The sequence below is a fragment of the Syngnathus typhle genome, linkage group LG1 (genome assembly GCF_033458585.1).
Source record: "Syngnathus typhle isolate RoL2023-S1 ecotype Sweden linkage group LG1, RoL_Styp_1.0, whole genome shotgun sequence".
In the NCBI taxonomy this organism is placed as follows: domain Eukaryota; kingdom Metazoa; phylum Chordata; class Actinopteri; order Syngnathiformes; family Syngnathidae; genus Syngnathus; species Syngnathus typhle.
Genome location: NC_083738.1, coordinates 13,782,021 through 13,799,330, shown reverse-complemented (window position 1 = coordinate 13,799,330; position 17,310 = coordinate 13,782,021). Strand labels below are relative to the sequence as shown.

The 17,310-nt window shown below is 40.8% G+C and overlaps 1 long non-coding RNA gene across 1 annotated transcript; it reads right to left on the bottom strand.

The window, feature by feature from the left end:
- Nucleotides 1-16,352: 16,352 nt before the first annotated feature.
- Nucleotides 16,353-17,303, bottom strand: LOC133156885 (uncharacterized). The gene is made up of 2 exons (XR_009714908.1): nucleotides 17,184-17,303; nucleotides 16,353-16,668 (listed from the first exon to the last, which is right to left on the bottom strand). It is a non-coding gene; the product is annotated as an uncharacterized LOC133156885 (long non-coding RNA).
- Nucleotides 17,304-17,310: the final 7 nt, after the last annotated feature.

Sequence of the window (17,310 nt, the reverse complement as noted above, 5' to 3'; positions counted from 1 at the left end):
CTAAGGCTTCCACTCTAGCTGAAGAGGAGCCCCAAAGCGGGTTGCTGCTATCATCATATTTCTTTAGTCTGAAGGTATGTGATCTTTTGGTGATGAGCAATGTTGTGTTTGTTCTAATTATATCTTTTGGAATTATGGACAAAATAACCTTGGTTTTAGGATTTTCCCACATTTTCCCCCTAGAGAATATTTTTTTTCCCCCTGAATAATAGCATAATATTAAGTCACTGATGCTGCATTTGTCTGATGATGTATGCAGGGGTGCTATAAGGTTGTGAGAAGTGATGACTGATTTGCCAGGGCCTTAGAAAACAGTAGTTTCAATTTACAGCACTGAAGTGGTAGGACCCAAAATGATATTTTTTTTTTATTTATTTATTTTTATTTTTTATTTTAACGGGCCAGAAACACCTGACGGCAACCCTGGATGCTTGGTTACCATGGTGATGATTTGGAACTAATTTTCCATTTTGACATGTCAGTGTACCATCAAGCTATCAAAGCACTTGTACCTTTTTAAAGGTGATTTCTTCCAGCCTTGAGAATCTTTCGCTTTTCCAGTTTGTCGCTGTATGAATGCTTTTTTCCCTCTCTGGTCCGGGAGAGGACTCTTTCATTATGGCTGTCACCCTCAGGACCAGAGGCTCATACAACAGGAATAATGAGCGATATTCGCTCTGTCGCAGAAAACCAAACACAGTTTACAAAGGAAAGACTCAGGAGGTCAGGGCTGAGCGCCGACTTGCTCTTTGCATGTACCGCAAGACACACACACACACGCGCACACACGTGCACGCACGTACACACACGCACACACACATAGATTCACACATTCTTTATTTCCACTTACTTCCACTTGCTACATATATCCCTTGCGTGCAAGGTGTCACCATGGTAACCTTGTCTTTCCGGAGTAAATGGTCGCAGTGTTGTGATGTGGACTCAGCCAAACTTTATTGATCCAAGATTTGGTAGCACTTTCACAGAAAATTCGCCTTGTGAATTCTTGAGACTCGTAATTGATGAGAAATCCCTGGAAAGAAACTTGACAGCTTTATATTCTTGAGATATTTACACTTGTGATGTTCTTGTTTGTTTCAATGCTTTTTTGTGCATCCTTTTATGAATTGGGTGTGCAGACTAAGTATGTGGCTATGTGAGTGTATGTGTGTGTGTTTTTGTGTAAGTGAAAGAGAAACACTTCTATGGTTACTTCCTGTGGGTACATCGAAGCAGCAGAGATGATTCATGAGCTTCAGTGTTGTTTTAGAGACAAACTTCACACTAGAAATGTGTCTCTTTCCAACACTCATGAGCAGACACACACCCAGACACACACACACACACATATATATATATATATAGTTTTATACATTTAACAATCAGCATTTCTGGTGATGTATCTTGTTTGTGTTTTCGTGAATTTGGAACTACTACTGGTAGTAGTGGTAGCAGTGCTTATACACCTATTTATGATAAGAGTAATAATAATGATCTTATTATCAAGCACATTTAATAATGGTCTTTTGCATATATATAGGATACTATATGTGGACATATTGTATGTGCACATGTGAGTGTTCCTCCACCCCAACGGTTACTGTAGTTCATTTCTACTAGACTCTGTCAAAGCATTTATTAAGATTGAGACATTTAATCAGCTAGTTATCTTCTAGGGGAAAGTCCACACACACAAGAAATGTGACAGCATTGTACAGTATCCCGCTCAGTCAACAATTTTCCTTTCAGATGAAGCCACTTCCTCATTGCTGATTTTCCACGCCTCATTGTTTATCTTGTTCTCTCTTTTTATTCTTCCGAATGTTGCGTCACTGGATTGCGGTTTTCTCTCACTAGTCATTGCAAACAGGAAACGTGCTGTGGCACAACAGGTCCTCGTCACTGTTTCCACTCCTCACTGAGGACCACAGAGCTAAATTTAACAGCCATAATAAGATCACAGGTGCCCCAAAATACTTACTTCCACATGCATTTTGGTTTTATTTCACTACCCTGAGCTATTTTTACTCCACTGTCTTAATGTGCTTATGTCTCTGCTGAGGTTTACTTAGCTGTGTGACGCAGATGGCCACAAAAGAAAGCCCAAGCCAATTACAGCAAGCGGCAAGTCAAGTTGCAACATTCACCAACTGAGCATGTGTTGATGTGACCGAGCATACAGTAGTTCTGATGTAGACACACTCGTTGTCAAACTATAGGGTTAGTCATTTACTCCAACGTGGGCTAAAAGAGAAAGGATGCATAATGACGGGATAATGCTGCCATTTGTGCTAAGATGCAACAGTCAAACAAACATAACATTCACATGTCTATTTAAAACAAGGCTACTTTGTAAGACGGTTATCTGGTGGAAATTCCAACCAAAGATCACACACAGAGATATGATTGTAAAATAAATCATATCAATCACACTTTGTAAAGATCTAAAGAAAAGTTATGCAGCCATGTTGAACACCTTCATGTCCGGGAATTCATCTGCGAGGAAACGGCAGTATCCGTATCGGATCCTTTATCCTGAGCACTTCCGAGCCCCACTCAGTGTATTATGAGGCCTCCGCTGCCTTCACATGTTGACTTCAATCTAGTCCAGATGGGGGTTACTGAGAAAGAGGTTAGTGAACTTGGCTGTCTTCCAGGGAAACACTTGGAATTCTTCCAGCTGAATTTAAGAGCTACGACTCAACTGGATTCATTCTAAGCGGGAGCAGAACAAAATAGTGGGATCATAACCATGGCATGACCACGGTCAATAATTTCTGCATCAAGCATATGGGAAATTCCAAAACATGATATTCCATCCAGAACAAGTCTTAATGGGTCAGTTCCATAACTTTGTATATATTCTAATTAATCCATCCGTTCATTTTATGTAGCATTTGTCCTCATTAGTGAATGTAGAATTCGAAACACCATGACATAAATTAGCATTACAGAATCATAAATCTTCAAACAACTGCCACTTTAATACAGAGCACCAACGAATACAACAACATTTTACAACACTTACAGGCAAATTGATTTTATGCCTTAAAACATTATAAAGACCATTACTGGAGCGTAGTTGGGGGCTTCTCTGCCTCTTCCGCTTGTTGTTAATTACACCAGATGACTTCAGTACTACTACACTGAAGTTGTGCAACTCTGAATGTGGACTATAGCCTGTGTACTTGTAAAAATCTATCTATACATGTGTAAACTTAAAATTCCACCATATATATAATATAATTATATATAAAAACTCCAGTAACCGGTAGCCTCACAGTTAGGAAGGTGCGGGTTCGATTCCACCTCCGTCCCTCCCTGTGTGGAGTCTGCATGTTCTCCACGTGTCCGCGTGGGTTTTCTCCGGACACTCCGGTTTCCTCCCATATCTGAAAAACATGCTTGGTAGGTTGATTGAGCACTCCAAATTACCCCTAAGTGTGAGTGCGAGTGCGGATGGTTGTTTGTCTCTGTGTGCCCTGTGATTGGCTGGCAACCAGTTCAGGGTGTCCCCCGCCTACTGCCCGAAGACAGTTGGGATAGGCTCCAACACGCCCGCGACCCTTGTGGTGACAAAGCGGTACAAAAAATGGATGGAATTCCAGTAACATTGTATTGAAATTATTATTATTTTTTTTGCATTTGGTAGATCCCTATTTATTTATTTATTTATTTATTTATTTATTTATTTATTTATTTATTTATTTATTTATTTATTTATTTATTTATTTATTTATTTATTTATTTATTTATTTATTTATTTATTTATTTATTTATTTGGCTGCCAAAGACCAGCAGATTGTTTAAATCAAAGCAGACAGGGCTCATGTCAGTAAAAGGCAGATTATCTCTGGTTGTCACTTGTGAAAAAGGGACCTTCTAAAAATAGACACGTTTACTCCACCCAACAACTCAGAGTGGAGCTCAGCAGCTTTAACTTACACCTGGGTCAGTGTGTTACTATAGTGACACAAGTTACCGCACAATGTGAGTTTTATTGTGTGTGGATGTCAAGACACCAGCACTCGGTCAGCCTCCCGCCCCTGCAGAGAGGCAACATTGTTGGGTAACAGCAGTCTGGAGTTCCCCTGGATCGACTCCAGGCTGCGCCTCTCCCCTCCAGTCGCTTGTGCACGGGCCTCCCCTCCCCTCCTCTCCACCCCACATGCTTCCCCTTCTCTCCAGTCCTTCCCCGGAGTGTTAAAGGTTTGTGTGTGGATGGCTATATTCCCAGCACTCGCACAGTGTGGCAGCCGGCTTGGTTGTTCACAGCAACATCTCTTTTCTAACTCCCTTTACAATTTCTGATATCACACTTCCTTCTTCTTTCGACTGATCTGGGATCACCATGTACTGTGATTCCTTTTATCTGTTTCCCTATTCTTGACACGGCATATGAAGACAAAACAACTTCTTTGTCTATTTGTGACTCTTACCAAACCCATTGAAAATCATCATCATTGTCAAGACATAATTTTGTTGCAGTGTATCAGAATGTAGTGCTTGATTAACAGTGGTGTACTATATAGATCTGCTTTGTCACCAGTGCTCCCTTTTGGGCACTCCACTGTGAACTGTACTCTCTGCACTTTTGCAAACAAATTCACTGTTCCGTGTTTATCAATTAAAAAGAAAAAAAAAAAACTTTTGAAAGACCCCAACCATATTTTTGCACTCTGCTCACCATGCATACCACGACCTGCACTGTCCAGACAGCCTTTTATTAACCTCGTTCCCAAAGTGTGCAATACTTTTGTTTGAGCTTTTCAATTTTCTGCCAGAATGGGACACGGTGTAACAAATAAAATCTCATTCATCATAATATAATCGTTTAAAAAGTCAGTCAGGGATACTGTATGTGCCCTGGCCTCTAATGTAATGTATTTCATGTTATATGTACGTATATTTTTATTTATTTTTATTCTACTTTGTTTCCAGGAATGAATGATGAATTATTATTATTATCTGCCAACTGCAGCCAGGCATTGAACATATTATATTGTTTATCAGATAATCAATGCTGCATAATATCATGGTTATTTTCATTATTGCAATAACATTGTGTCATGTCTGCAATTCCCACGCGTTGTTCCCAATCGTCATCACAGCCACACATGCTGTGAGAAACGTGTGGGGAAACATTTCACTGCAAAAGCACTTTTTCAAAGATTACTTCAATTATACTTTCAACACATAGAATCATGATTCAGACGCATTACATGTATTTATATATTTTTATTCTATTTGTTTTCAGTTGTCAGAAGAAGGCCATCCACAAAACGACAGACACCGGCTCGACAGACGACTCAGCAGCTGAATGATGGTGGAAACTGAGGAAAATATAGGTGGACCACAGAGAAACATGTCAACATAATTACGACGAGTGCCTGTTCTGGCACGTTTCGCGGCGCCCACTTCCATTCAGGCTTTTGGCCTCGGTGCCAAGAGATCACGCCGCAGCACGTTTGTGCACACAGCACTAACTCACCCTACCTTGCTCCCACAGCTGACAAAGCGCAGCGTCACACTTTCCAAAGCCTCTCCCTCTACTTTCGGATCCAATTATATAGTAATACGTGTGTATGATGAAACACGTCAGACGTACGCTGTAATAATTGTTGCCTTTAGGTGACACAAAAGGGAACCGTGTCTCTTTTATTGTTTGATTCCTGGACATGGAAATTTGTGACAGTGGATAAAGAGCCACTTGTTTCAAAGCAACACAGAGTGTGAGAAACTTGTACCAAATGTATGAACCAAGTGAGCAGATGTCAGACTTCAGCTAGAATGTGCAAAGAAATGTTCTGTGAGACAGTCATCTAGCCAGTGGTGGATAAAAACGCATGTCTGTCGAACTGAATACATACTCAAAATAGTTTCAATTGGTTTTCTTTGTCCGTTTGTCCGGCCCATAAGTCTCTGAGAGTTGAACCCAGAACGAGACAGCGCCTTGTTTTTCTTCCTTCCCCTCTATCTATGCTTGCACTCAGACTGGCGACGTCACGGAGCAGAGGATGTGATGTCACTTCCTGTTTGGTTTTCTCTGCCAGTGGTTTGCGGAGGTAGCAGCCTGCTGACAGCTGGGAGGAGCCGCTGGAAGAGGCAAATAAACAGGGTTGAAGGTCATAGCATGGAAGAGTTGAGGACCGCACTGCTTTTTTGTAACTTTTATACGTGTCGTCTCACTTTCAGTTTGTGGTTGGTCATAAGCCATTCGCATGGAGAAAAAAACGTCACCATTTTCTTGTAGTACAACAAGGAAGGTCACTGAGCTGGAAGGCAATGTCCTCTTTTTTTAATTACCATAGTCACTCTGCACATATGTAACCTGTATTCTGCCAAATGAGAAGCGCAAGAAAGAGTTTTTATTCATCATCTGTCGCTAGTTGAGAGCTTCCTGGTGACAGTGACACCCGGCCCTGGTAATAGAAGGCAATTATAAGCCCGAGTGAGGGTTGTGGCAATGCGGGGGGGAAACTTTTATACAGCCCCCTCCTGAGATGATGACATGCAGACACCCTGAAATTAATTGCTACAAAACATCTGACAAGCGTGACACACACGAGTGCATTCAAACTCCTAGAAAAGATAAGAACGAAACAATACACATCATGCAACTTTGCACTGATGCATGAGGAAGAAGAAAGAAAACGAAACAGCGTGGAAAAAAGAAAACACAAAAAACAAGTAGCTCGCTTCCAACAAAGCATGTTTTCATCTAAATAAAGAAGCCAAATACAATAGACTCGGATACCTTGGAGACCGGAGGACTATTTCTCCATGGCAACCAGTATGGTGTGTGACAATGGCGCAGTGCAAGGGTTTGAACTGCTAAAGCTGTCTGGGAATGCAGAGATAGATGGAAAGCGCGAGTGAGAGCCACGGAGGGCTGTCTGTGCGCCCGTAATGAGAACACACACTGTTCACAATCCCACAGCCAGGGAAAAAAAAGAGGTTCACGACTTTTCAACTCAAGTCTATTTCTTTCCCCAACTCCTTGAGCCTGTTCCTCCTCAATGCTCAATTATTATACTACGCCTGTTCATATTCCCAAACATATTCAGATATTCTCATGAAATCATTTGTCTGCGGTTACTATGGAGCTGTTTGGCAGTAAGAAAAAGCAGCAGCATGTGGCCTTAGCAGGGGATTTATTTTAATTGTGTGGCGCATTAGAGCCAAGGGACTGTATGCTGGGTGTGTGACGTCCGCACACTTGTGGATACACGCGCTTTCGGAATCAATTGTGTCATAGCATGTCACGTGTATGCATGTTTGATTAGTAAGAAAAAGGCAAATATTGTGATGGGCCCAACGTGCGTTTCCTTGTGGGTGTGTGTTCTCCTAGAAAGTTGCCTGAGGATATATTTGAAGTGTTCAGGACAAAAAAACTCGTTTTCATGCTTGATTACATGCAAAATGGACTGTTTTCATCAAAAACAGCACCGGAATCACTTGGATGGATGGATGGATGGATGGATGGATGGATGGATGGATGGATGGATGGATTGATTGGTTGATTGAATTTATTTGGTGTTAGAACAGAAGAAAGCATCATAAAACTTCCTGTCACTGAATCAAGCATCGCCAAGGATAAAAACATAATAAAGCCCAAGGATTTATTTCTATTGTGGTCTTCTAAACACTCGAGCACTTGAAATAGAGAACTCCACCAAGGCTGATCTGTAATATACCATGAAGGTAGATAACTGCCATATGATTGAGAAACAAAGCAGGAAGTAGATGAGTAAGCAGACAATAATCAAGCTCTATCTAAATTAGCTATAAATTCGAAATAATATTCCCTAGTGAAGGAACATTTTGATATGATTCTGGAGAGCATTTTTTAAATTATTCAGTTCACCCATGACCCCAATGAGTGCACTAGGAGTTTACAGAGCTTTGTGCTGTTGATAGGGAAATACTTACACTTAGTTTACACTAGAAATTCTCAAATAACTTTTCCTTTTATTATCATATCATTCTCTATGTTGATGAATCTTGGAAGTTAGAGCAAGCACTCATCAAGATTAAACATTTACATTTATCTTAACTTAAAACAATCAAACTACCACACATCCTTCTAGTTGAGATACTGCAACTGTCTTTTACAAAGTGTACACTACTGCAAGTCTCAACGCCGTCCAAACTCTTTTGTACTTGTCAGCATCACCCAACAATCATCAGCACGCAAACCTCCTCTGTGTGTCTTTAGTTTTATTTGCGGCGCACTTCACTGAAATTCATTAGTCCGTCTGCCGCCAGCGTAGGCAGAAAACTATTCCCCTGGCTTATCTGAACTCTCACCCTGCTTTAATGTAAACACTGATCACCTGTCACGTTTCCCCCATTAAGCCGAATGCCCACATTTTATTTGAATCTCGTAGTCTCCTTTATCCCTATGCACCATGCGGAACATTTGCAAGGGGAAAAAAAAGCAGCCATCTACATCCACGGTTTCATGAACTTTTCCACTTGGTTATTAAGATTCCAAAAAAGGACAGCGCATTCTATCTATCTATCTATCTATCTATCTATCTATCTATCTATCTATCTATCTATCTATCTATCTATCTATCTATCTATCTATCTATCTATCTATCTATCTATCTATCTATCTATCTATCTATCTATCTATCTATCTATCTATCTATCTATCTATCTATCTATCTATCTATCTATCTATCTATCTATCTATCTATCTATCTATCTATCTATCTATCTATCTATCTATCTATCTATCTATCTATCTATCTATCTATCTATCTATCTATCTATCTATCTATCTATCTATCTATCTATCTATCTATCTATCTATCTATCTATCTATCTATCTATCTATCTATCTATCTATCTATCTATCTATCTATCTATCTATCTATCTATCTATCTATCTATCTATCTATCTATCTATCTATCTATCTATCTATCTATCTATCTATCTATCTATCTATCTATCTATCTATCTATCTATCTATCTATCTATCTATGGTGGTCTAGAACATAAACTTCGCAATGGAACAGGATTACTGTCCCTGTCTTACATGCATGTTAACTTAATCAGAAGACCATAAATTGTCCATAGTTTTGAATGTGAAGATTTGCAAAAAATATTTTCTGTGTTACAATTTGAATTGTTGACTGTCAACATGCGGCAATTGGAGTATCTATATAGGAAAGCATACAAGCAACAAAAGTAAAAAACAATAAAAGTTTCATGTATGAAAGAAAAACTCAAGCTCCGAATGGTAACAAGAAATGTTCTGTCATGTGGCAGATATTCACATATTCCTGCCTCCATTGCTTGTGTTTCCTCCACCCTGTTTGTGTTGTCTAGTCTGTCATTTTGTCTGTGCGCCTCGTCAGCTGTCACGGTTGCTGACACACGGCATTCTTGCTTAAATGATTATCATATGATAGTTAAGGCTTCTGGAGGTTTCTGATGGAGACCTGTCACCTTAGCCCTGTAGGCTATCCCACTGCCACAGTTTCCAGCTGCGGAAGGGGGAAGTGCGAAGGCGCAGGGGTAAAAGAGGGTGGAGAGACTGGAAGAGAGAGGGTTACCTCAATCGAGCTGTCGTAGCTGCCCTGAGGGCCACCTGTCAACAAGCCGGAAAAAGTCACTTTTGCTTTCAGTCTGTTGAAATCTCTTTGCCGTTATTTCTTCTTGCCTCTGCATGCCTCTTCATCCATTTATCAACCTTGCCTGCTTTTCCTCCCATGCATTGCACAGTCTACCTCACGCGCACTTTCGACTATCACGCTCACCTCAAAGCAAACTTTCCTCATCAGTTGTGGCTGCTGGACCAAAGGAGACTTCTGCTCTGAATTCAAAGTCAAACAGACCCAGCAAAAACGTGTCCCCACCATGACCAAAAAGCGTCACCTACATGTTTACACTAGATTGATTAGTTTGGTCCAGTTTGATATACTGTATGTTATCTGACAATGACTTTTGTTGTGCTACTAAGACATCAACTAACCCGTAGTACAAAATATCGAGACAAACTAAACAAGACAACCAAAAACTAAAATACGGGCAAATAAAAAGTAAGCTGCAAACACTGTTTGATTCAGAGAAAAAGTACCGTTTTTTTCCATGTATAATGCGCCCCCACGTATAATACGTATAATAATGATGCTGGAAAAAAGCTTGTACCCATGTATAATACGCACCCAGATTTTGAGTCCTACTTAAGTCCGTAAACGTAAAATTATTTCAGAAAAAATATCATCTTTGGGAACAACCGGATGTTATTCTGCCGGTCAGTATCGCTGCGCATGCGCTAGCAAACTCGATAGCGAAGAAATGTTTCGGATTTGTGTAGGGTACATTGTGACAGCAAACGAGCAGGTGATCGAGCAAGCGTCTGATACGAGAGCATTGTGTTCGTATGGAGCGTGTTTGAAGTGAACAGCAGAGAAGAAAGCGCATCTGTAATGGCGGCCTCCGTATCATATCCGTATAAAAAAATAAATAATAATAATAACTTTTTTTTTGTACCCATGTATAATGCGCACCCCAGATTTTAGGACAATAAATTAGTTAAATTTTGCGCATTATACATGGAAAAAAACGGTAAATAAAAGTAAGTTAAATTTCAAAGTATGTATTTCCATTTGGATTTTTATCATTTGCAATTTTTTGTTTCCTTAAAGGACATTGTGTTTATGTTAGAGTTTGTATTTTCTCAACAAATGTATGTTTGGTGCTGTTTATCTACATCAGTGGTTCCCAAACTTTTGCAGGCTGGCGCCCCCTTTGGCTCCCCAGTGAATTCCTAGCGCCCCCCTCCTACCCCCCCCCCCCCCAACCTTTTTTGCGCCACGGACCGGTTACATGTTTATATAAATAAATAATACATTTATATAAATAAATAAATAATACATTTATAATATCATTACCATTACGTTGAATTAGTGGGAGCACTGAGTTTGTTTCTCAGAAACGAGCCGGTCCCATCTAGACGTAATCGGAGACAATGACACCCGAAGTGATTTAAGGTTTGTCTTTTATTGCAGGATGCTTGGTCTCCATGTGTTGAAGCAGTTTTGAATGCTTCACTGCCTGGTTAGTTAGCCTGTCGCCACATATTAGCTTTGCGGGCTCGACTGGGGAAACATGTCACGTGACCGGGACGAGCGTCTTGACCTGAATTAATTGATCGTCGATTAAAAAAAAAATTCTGTGCGGCTTGGCGGCCCGGTACCAAGTGACCCACGGACCGGTACCGGGCCGCGGCCCGGTGGTTGGGGACCATTGCCCTAACCAGCTCAACACAACACGGCGCGTTCTGGCGAGTCCCCAATTTCATGTTGACTTGAACTCAAGATGATGTTGACCGCCAGAATGCGGTTTTTATTATAAGATAAAATTCTGAACATTACAAGCTTGAAATTACAAACCTGAGCTTTTGCTTTTGTAGCTATGCTGTCGTATCTGACTGGGCCAGAGCGGCGTGCGTGTTGTGTACAAATCGACTGCCGCCCCCCTACCGCCCCCCTACCGCCCCTTTCTTCCTCACCGCCCCCCCAGAGCTTTCCACCGCCCCCAGGGGGGCGGTACCGCCCACTTTGGGAACCACTGATCTACATGTATCTAAGTGGCTTGATTGTTAATTGCACTTCACACTTTTAAAAGTCATTGTTACTTAATTCACATGTCACTCTATACAAAAGTCAGAATGAAGCATTGAATACACACATAAAGTCATCAACAGTGAGAAAAGTGGTCCACACTTCTATTTAACAACAACAAAAAAGTGGCAGGGGAAAATGCATGTCCTCTTGTCTGAAGAGGCTGATGGGCAATTAGCTGAAGAGGCTGCACAAGCGAGCTGTCTGATTGGCCAACAAAAAAACATGTTAGAGTGAGTCAAACTGAGGATAAAGTTGAGAATAACACACATTTGTACGAAACAAACAAAAGTGAGAAACTGTTAGACAAAAAAATATATATATACGATCTGAGCGTACAAGAATATCGACATGCCAGAAAACAGCAAGTGATCCAAGCAGGAAAATTTGATCTTAAGAATGCAGGCTGATGTCTGAATGCCATCTAGAATAGCATTAAGGAACAAATAAGATAAACAATGATTAAGGAGATCCGGTGAGGATGTGAAACCGGGCTATTGAGCAACTGTAACTTTATATCTGAGCAGACACATCAAACAAAAATAATCATAAGAGGCAGGACTGTTGGTAATTGTTGCATACAAAAATGACGATCGCTCTCAACTTGTTCCATGCAATCTTGTTAGTTAAACATTATATAATAGGTGACTGTTAGTCTAACAGAACAGCAACATAAACTCCCAAGTGGGGGGGGGGGGGGCACTCTTAAATCAAAGTACCACTGCGTGAGTTGCTATTAATCTTGAGTCAATGTAATGGCATTCTTTGTTATGCATTTTTAATCAAAACTCTTTATGTCAATATTTATATCACAATGTTGATATAAATGAAGAAATGAAATGCACACAATGTCACACCATGAAGAATATGTAGTTGACCTGTTTGTTTAAAGAGAGCAAACAAACTGTTTCCTGTTGCCGCGCAGTGACTGCACCACACACCATATAGGGAATCCCCGGGTTTTAAGTGCACTACCAGTGAGTCATGGAGAATTGAAAAGGTCAGGGGTCAGCTCTTTTGTCACAAATGTCCAACAAACAGGCCGTTAGCTCGGTGAGTCACCGATCTTTGGGGATGCGCTCTGCTACTTTCGTGTGGGTTTTGTGCTCCGTTTGGAGATTGTTTCTCTGTCACCTCCCACCCCGGGGACGCATCAACTGACTGATAAGCAGAAAGAGAAGCTATTTGATGCCAAAGCTGTGTTGTTGTATGATACGCTGACACTGATCCACCTCCACAACCTTGGGGGAGTGGGAGACCTGTAGTGGCTGTGAAGTGCGAGCAGATCGTTTTTCAAACATCACTGAGGCCTGAAGCACTGACTGGGTCAACTCCTGCAGTAAAACCTTCTGATCTTTCAAAGTATAATCATATGGTGGCTCAGTTTTGGACCACATTTTGCAGTTAAGTCTGCTTGAGGGAAGCAACAGGTGTTGAGCTGTTGTACTCGGCATTGTATTGTAATGTAATGGGCGGAGTTGAACGATGGTGTTTCTGATTTAATGTGAGCTGCGGTGTCGATTTGGCAGAGACACGGATTAGACGTTGAATTTGTAAGGGAACAATTATGTTTTTTTTTACACAGTATAAGGGCAATTTCAAATTCTGAGTTTGCGCAACTCGGGTGTAGTACCATATTGGCATAAAAAGAATAGCAGGAAAAAGACCATGAGGCAGAGAAGTGTTTGTTGTTCCCAGAAAACAGAGAGGTTACACTGTGTGCCTCTGAGTAATGTTACCAATGTTATCATTCAATTGTTTATTTCAATATTTACAGTGAAAACTAAAAAAAGAAGAAGAAATCAAATAAACTTTTATGATGCTAAATGCCTCTCTAAAAGCTATACAACAACATGTGAAAGCACCATTTAGATGTTATACTCTTTGTGTGCTCAGTGATTGATATGATGTGGTTGCCAATTTCTTGACAATGACAAGATAACCGCCTCTGTTTGGCTAATGCTAAGTTCACCATGGATAAAGGTCGGACAGCACAGTCCTGCAGGCATCATTTAAAAGCAGGCTGAGAACTTACATCTTGATAATGTTCCCGGCACCTCTGCGCTCCATTTTCCAGCTAATTTTAAACCTATCACTCAACCCCAAACAATCGGTCTCTCCTATTTAATTATCGACTCCCCCGGTGCGTCACACAACCACCGACACTGGATCTTTATTTCATTTATCCTCTTAAATTTCGCCACTCTTCATCCAATTTGGCCACAACTGCATTCAGTACTCCCAACAAGGTCCAGCCACTTTTAGTCTGTCTGTATCCCTCACTCCGGGTGTTATGTAATATTCAAGATTGATGTGCTTCAGTTAGTGTCTAATTTTGGCACAAAAACTACAGCACACCTGTTTGCAAATGGAAGGGTCACGTCATCGGTTTGTGTGGAGTGGAGGAGATACATATGAGGATTACTGGGAGTTTTGTCTGCCTGTCTGTCTTGTGGTTGACAGCACAAAAAAGACATTCGCTGCCACGTAATGCATGTGGGTGCTGGGATTCTCCCTCTCTCTTAACAACACATGGACACTCCTTAAGTAGGAACATGAGGAAATAACAAGGAACTTCTCAAAGATTTGTCATCATAACATCTTTATTAACGGTACAGGCAATGTTTTAAATAACATTTGTGAAATCCTGCACTTGAACCCCCCCACGTAATTTGTAAACTATATTATTATCACGTTTTTCTTCTAACAATCCAGGCTGAATATGAAAAGTATGCCAAAAGTAGGAAGTGGACAATTTTATTGGCTTTCCATTACATTCAAAAGTTCCTCTATATACTGCAACATAGCATGTGATTAACTATTAAAGTGTGCTTGTGAGAGTTGTTTGTGTACGTACTATGTAATGAGGGGCGTGGCCTAAGGCTACTGTAATGAGAGAGCCTGTCTAGTTTCATCAGACGAGAACTTCTCAGACTTAATTGTGTGGGCAAAAATTGGAGCATATAGGCAGGTATGAAACGGCTGTCTGGAATCCACGCGCAATTGTGCAAAATTACAATGAGCATTACTATCGTGGCACATACTGATTTCCTCTACTATGCCCTCAGCATTCGCTTCACCTTCATGCATCAGAGTAAAGGGACGCTCAGAGAAGCACTGTCAACTGTTTATCATCTTTATTACTTTATTGCTTTCCCCACAGTTTCCCCCCAACTTGATTTTATTACAGTGTCATCAAATGATGACTTCTTTCATCTGCTCTCGGCACTCCATCCTCTTCGCTGTGGCGCAAATATAATGACTTCAGTACCTTACGGCCAAACGCATCAGAGGATGCAGGTAAGAATTTGGGTTTGGTGTCATCACCTCACCTACGCAGAAGGCGGTGTGTTGTGTAACTTGCCATCACCGTGTCCTGACTTGTGCATTTTCCTTTGAAGAGAGATGTCATTCCTCTTACGCAAAAATAAAAACTGGATTCCAGTTTTAACTATGCTCAGCACCATCAACATAAAGTCAGCACACAAATAAACAACATTAGACATTTCCAGCTGCACCGTCGACTTTGGGCTTATTTGGGTTTGGGTGCGTCTCTCCTCAAAATCATCATTGACACTGTGCGTGACAGAAGTAAACAGAGGGAAAATTCTGTGAGAGACAATGCAGTCGTTAAAATATGCTATAACAAAGAAAATAATGTTAAATATTGGTAAATATATTTCCCTCACTAGATTAATAAAATATATCTAATTTACACCCCACTATTTAAACCATATTAAAAAAAGAGACAGAGATAAATAATTTGTTTCTTTTCATTTTTTTTCACCATTAATGTGACCTCTAACCTTTATTAAGTAGTAAATAATTCAAAATAAACAAATGAGACAATGTGGTTGTATAAGAGTGTTCAAAATTTATCAAACACACGTTAAATGGTAGTCAGCAGTCAACTGCCACCATTTAAAGACAAGATTGTAATAATAATAATTTCCTTTTTGCCAACCTATCCCATAGTCCAGACATGAAGAAGACCAACATTTTTTGACATATACTTACTAAACATCCAGTAATTGCCATTAATTACTGCAGCTAATTAGCTGCCTCCCTGACCAGTTTTCTTTTTGTGCTTTCATGAATTTTGGAGGGATATTCAAGTCTTGGTAATGCTACCGTTAGCTATACTTTTCTCCATTTGATGATGACAGGCTTTACTGTATTCATTGATATAATTCTTTTGTACCTCTATTCTAGCTACCACTGCAGCTTTGTGCAGACCCTTTGCTTGTGCTGCTGATGTGACGATAAAATTGTCAAGAAAAGCCTTCTCTAACAGCTGAACTTCTTTGGTGGTCAATCCGAGGCACTTAATAGTTGCACGTGTGTTCTGACTTTCATTTTACATGAATGTGAATGTGATTAGTTAATTCTGAAAACAACTACATTCCCAGTTATAAAACAGTGCGCACACCGCAACCACTTTGTCTCACTTATATATTTCACTCTGCTCTGTAAATTATTTTTTCTTTTTTGTTACCCAATCGAGTTGTGCAGGTTGTGTGACATTAATGGTTCAAAAGGTTTTGAAATGCTCTATTTTGGTCTAATTTTTTTAGATCGGATGCAGATTTTTTTTATCCACTGCCCCTCCCAAAATGGGAAGACCGAAAGAGACCTATATGTAGAGTGTTTGCGTATTCTTGAATGAAAATGTGCACAGCATTCTTCCATCATGCCTCCATATTCAAGAGAGATTCAAGAGATTCAAGAGTTTTTTATTCGCCATGTTTGAGCGTGCCAAACAAGGAATTTGACTTCGGTAGAAACACACATAAACACATATAAAATGAAGCCAGTCATCAGCAAAGGGAACACACTGATTTCCCCATCATGGATGTTGCTCTACTGCCCAACAGCGGAGCTGCAGCTGGAGGAGGAGCATGGCTTCCCACAGGCTAAGCGCTGCGTTGTCGACAAGGCACATTAGGCTGCTGAGTGGCAGACAGATGGCCCCAATGTTGAGCAGGAGACACGCAACTGTCCGGCGGAGCCTCTTCTCTCGTCAGCATCCTCACAGAGTGGAGATGATGAAGCAGAAGAATAAAGTAGAGCAGTAGTCAACAGGAAATTTCCTCAAAATGTATGTTTATGTACACATACGTATAGGTCATGTATGTTGTTTCTATGTGTCTGTCTATTTATTGTCTCCACTATTTACTACATTTAGATGTTGCATTTCATCCCTCGTATTCACACAAAGTGAATTAGTCGTCCTCAATAAGTGGAGCAGTAAATGAAAATAAATCAGAGTAGTCGAGACTGTGCTGCTGACATGACTTATTGAGCGGTCTGGCCATAATTTTACTCTCCAGCTTCCCCCAGTGCCAAAACAGCGCCGCCTCAGGAAATCCCATATAAGGGCAGGCAACTGGAACCCCACCGGAGCCAGTCCTTATGTGGTCATGACCTTATAAGGCACGGAGGAGCGGCGCTTTCCGGCAGCTGCGCAGCCTGGCGCACAGATGGGAAATTCAAACCAAATCTAAAGCATCCGGCAAAAGAGCGAGAGTTAAACTGCTCTTTACCTGAGCTTTTACAAGTCGAAGATAGCCTGGATTGAACGAAGAGCCGCGTTGTCTTTGCAATTTACCAGCGGAGCAAGTCTCTGCGCGCGTTTCTTTTCCCTCCCGGGCGTCATGTGTCGTCCACCGC